Genomic DNA, 4,781 nt, shown 5'->3' with positions numbered 1-4,781 from the left:
ATATTTGTCTATTGTAGTTTCCCCATATGTTAGGGGGCTTTCTGCATATGTGCACATGTACATGTACTATATATTGTGGCCTTTGGCCCCCTGGTAATACAACAAGCATATTGCCCTAATATGGTATCAGAGCAAAAGTTGATCCTCTAAAATTCCCCTACCGACGCGGCCGACGTTGCTTGTTCCGTCGCCGTCCGTCCCGATCTTCCTCCGATTCCGTCCCTGGCGCCCGGTTCCTGCGCTGCCTCTGCTGCTTGCCGTCGCCCGATTCTGCTGCTTCCGCCCGCCCGCGTGAAGCCGTCGCCCCCTGGCCCGCGTGAGGACGCCGCCGCCCGATTCCATCCCGCGTGAGGCCGCCCCCTGGCCCGCGTGAGGACGCCGCCGCCCGATTCCGTCTTCCACCCGCCCGCGTGAGGCTGCCCTCTGGCTCGCCCGTGCTCCCGATTTAATCTCCGGATTCTCCGATCCTCTCGGCCGCCTCCGATCTCTGCTCGACCATCTCGGTTCGGCCGCCTCCGCCGATCTCCGCTCCTCCGTTCGGCCGCCTCCGCCGATCTCCGCTCCTCCGTTCGGCCCCTCCGCTCGGCCCGCTCAGCCATCTCCGTTCGGCCGCCTCGGCCCATCTCTCCGCTCGGCTGCCTCCAGTACTGGCCGCTCTGCTCCCGATTCTATTGTTCTCGTCTAGTTGTTTCTGATCTGCAAAAAAAAAAAAGCAAAAAAAAAATGTCTTCCTCGGGCTATGTTGCGATCCCTCGCTGCCCGGTGATCTTTGATGGCGCGAATTACCCTGATTTCGCTGCCTTCATGCGCGTCCACATGCGCGGTCTTCGTCTTTGGGGTGTTCTTTACGGCGAGGTCTCCTGTCCGCCGCGCCCGTTGCTCCTACGGTGCCTGTTGCACCGCCACCTGTTGCCCTTGCCCTCGATGCTACTCGGGCGGATAAGGATGCAGCCAAGAGTGCCTGATGACACTGCTCTGGCTGATTATGACCGGAAGGTCCAGGACCACTCTACTGCCGTTGCGACTTACCGGCTGGATCTGACTGAGTACACTCAGTGGATAGATGAGGATGCTCGTGCTGCTGCTGTTCTCACTTCCAGTGTTCTGCCTCAGTATGCTGCTGAGTTTATGAGTCTTCCCACTGCTGCTGCTCAGTGGGCTTTTCTTCGTCAGCGCTATCAGCCGTCTGGGGATGCTCTCTATCTGTCTGTGGTCCGCCAGGAGCATGCCCTTCAGCAGGGTGATTCTACTATTGATGAGTTCTACACTCAGAGTGCTGCTATTTGGCGTCAGCTTGATTCTCTCCGTACAGCTGTGTGTGCCACCTGTCCCTGTTGTCTGACTGTGCGCGCGGATCTGGAGTTTCAGCGCGTTTTTGAGTTCTTGTCGCGGCTCCGTAAGGAGTTTGAGCCGCGCCGGGCCCAGCTGCTTGCCCGTGGTCGTGTTTCGCTCTCTGAGGTCCTTGCTGAGCTTCGTGCTGAGGAGACTCGTCTTCGTGGTGCTGGTCTTCTTGAGGTTCCCTCTGTTCTTGCTGCTCGTGGCCCTTCTGTGCCGTCTGCTCATGGACCTCCTACGCCACCGGCTTCGTTGCGGCCTCCGGCACAGCCGATACTTCCTACTCCTCCAGTCCAGGGTCAGCGTCAGCCCCAGCAGCCTCGTGGTTCGACATCACCTCCTTGCACCTACCGTGGCGAGGCCCGGCCACACTATCTCTACATGCCGGCGAGAGGATCCCAGCTTACGCCCGCCGCATCTTACTCGTCATCAGGCTGGTTCTTCGGGATCTTCTGCCGTTGCGCTCTCGATCAGGACATTATCCGTGGTCTTCGTGGTCTACTCGCCGGTACGGAGCTCTTCCTCGACGGATGCTGCTGGTTCCGTGTCCGGCTCTTCCGGCACCGCGCGACCACCACCTTCCACACGGTCGAGTACGTCATCCCCGTGGTATCTGGATTCTGGAGCTTCTTTTCATATGACCTCTGCGTCTTCTATTCTTTCTGCTCTTCGCTCTCTTGTTTCTCCTGTTCGTGTTATCACGGCTGATGGTACTTCTCTCCCTGTTTCCAGTCGAGGCACCCTTTCTACTACCTCTTTCTCTCGTTCTCGATGTTTCCCATGTTCCTAGTCTTAAGATGAACCTGTTTTCCGCTAGTCAGCTTACTGATTCTGGTTGTCGCGTCATTCTTGACGCTGATTCTTGTGCTGTTCAGGACCGTCGTACACAGGCCCTGGTTTGAGCTAGCCCTCGCAGCCTTGAGTCCCCGGGGCTCTGGGAGTTAGACTGGCTTCGCGTTCCTTCTACTGCCACTTCATCTGCCAGTTCTCCTGCGGTTCGTCGCTTACGTCACTTGGATCTTTTCAGCGGTGGCATCATCGGCTGGGTCACCTCTGTGGCTCCCGTTTATCGTCATTAGTTCGTCGTGGTCTTCTGGGGTCTGTCTCAGGAAATGTGTCTTTGCATTCGTGTCAGGGTTGTAGGCTAGGCAAACAGATTCAGCTTCCCTATCCTACTAGTACGTCTGTATCTCAGCGACCTTTTGATTTAGTTCATTCGGATGTTTGGGGTCCGGCTCCCTTTCCTTCGAAAGGGGGTCATCGATACTATATTTTGTTTATTGATGATTTTTCGTGATACACCTGGTTGTTTCTTATGCACTCTCGCAGTGAGGTGCTTTCTATTTATCAGCGTTTTGCAGCCATGGTTCGTACTCAGTATTCCACGCATATTCGTGTGTTTCGTCGCTGACTCGCGGGCGAGTATATCTCCCGGCACCTTCGTGGTGTTCTTGCTGAGCAGGTACCCTTGCCCGGTTCTCGTGTCCCGGCGCCCATGCTCAAAATGGTGTCGCCGAGCGTAAGCATCGTCATATTCTTGAGACTACCCGTGCTATGATGATTGCTTCCTCTCTTCCGCCGCATTTATGGGCTGAGGCTGTCGCTACGTCGACTTACCTCATTAACATTCAGCCTTCTGCTGCCCTTCAAGGTGGCATTCCTCTCGAGCGTCTTTCTGGTTGCTCTCCAGATTACTCGACACTTCATTTATTTGGTTGCGTTTGCTATGTTCTTCTCCCTCCTCGCGATCGCACCAAGCTGACCGCTCGGTCACGTTGAGTGTGTTTTTCTCGGATACAGTGATGAGCATAAGGGCTATCGCTGTTGGGACCCCGTTGGTCGTCGGATGCGCATCTCTCGTGATGTCATGTTTGATGAGACGCGTCCCTTCTATCCTCGTCCCACCTCGGGTACTTACCCGGTGGATGATATCTCTTTTCTTCTTTTTCCGGATGCACCCCCTGCTATCCCATCTCCTCCCCCTCCTAGTCCTGATGCGCCCCCTTCGGCGCCATCCTCTCCTCCGTCTAGTCCACCTAGTACTCCTCGTTCTCCGGTTTCGGATCCTTCTGATGTTGTTCCTTCTTCCTCTTCTTCTGATGAGTTGTGTTCCGCTGATGACCTTCCCCCTTCACGGCCTGTTCGTCAGCATCGTGCTCCAGCTCGTTACTCTCCTAGTCAGTATGGTCTTTCTGTCGTTTCCGAGCCGACTTCTTATCGGGATGCCGAGCGTCATCCTGAATGGCAGCTTGCCATGGCTGAGGAGATCGCTGCGCTTGAGCGCACTGGCACTTGGGATCTTGTTTCTCCCCCTTCGGTGTTCGTCCTATCACGTGCAAGTGGGTCTATAAAATTAAGACTCGCTCTGATGGATCTCTTGAGCGCTATAAAGCGCGTCTTGTGGCTCGTGGCTTTCAGCAGGAGCACGGCCGTGACTATGATGAGACTTTTGCCCCTGTGGCTCATATGACTACTGTGCATACCCTTCTGTTGTTGCTTCTGTTCGCCGTTGGTCTGTCTCCCAGCTTGATGTTCAGAATGCTTTTCTTAATGACGAGTTGAGTGAGGAGGTTTACATGCAGCCTCCTCCTGGGTATTCTGTTCCCGATGGGATGGTTTGTCGTCTTCGGCGTTCTCTCTATGGTCTCAAACAGGCCCCTCGTGCCTGGTTTGAGCGCTTCACCTCTGTGGTGACTGCTGCTGGTTTCTCTCCTAGTCTTCATGATCCCGCCCTTTTCGTTCACACTTCTCCTCGTGGACGTACTCTTCTTCTTCTCTATGTTGATGATATGATCATTACTGGTGATGATCCTGAGTATATTGCCTTCGTCAAGGCTCGTCTTCGCGATCAGTTTCTTATGACTGATCTTGGTCCTCTTCGCTATTTTCTTGGCATTGAGGTTTCCTCCACTTCGATGGCTTTTCTATCTCTCGGGAAAAGTACATTCAGGATCTTTTGCTCGTGTTGCTCTTGGGGATGAGCGCACGGTCGATACTCCTATGGAGCTTAATGTTAAGCTTCGTCCTACCGATGGTGATCCTCTTCTGATCCCACCCGTTATCGTCATCTTGTTGGGAGTCTTATTTATCTTGCTGTCACTCGTCCTGATATTTCTTATCCTGTTCATATTCTGAGTCAGTTTGTCTCAGCTCCCACCACTGTTCACTATAGTCATCTCCTCCGTGTTCTTCATTATCACTCGTCGCCTTTTCTTTCCCCGTTCCAGCTCTCTCCAGCTCCAGTGCTATTCAGATGCTACGTGGGCGAGTGATCCTACGGATCGTCGTTCGCTTTCTGCTTACTGTGTGTTTTTTGGTGGTTCGCTTGTTGCTTGGAAGACGAAGAAACAGAGTCGCAGTTTCCGTTCGAGTGTTGAGGCTGAGTTGCGGGCTATGGCTTTGTTGATTGATGAGGTGACTTGGTTACGGTGGTTGCTTGCAGATTT

Source organism: Lolium rigidum, chromosome 1, assembly GCF_022539505.1.
Source record: "Lolium rigidum isolate FL_2022 chromosome 1, APGP_CSIRO_Lrig_0.1, whole genome shotgun sequence".
Lineage (NCBI taxonomy): Eukaryota > Viridiplantae > Streptophyta > Magnoliopsida > Poales > Poaceae > Lolium > Lolium rigidum.
Note: the sequence above shows the minus strand (reverse complement) of the source record.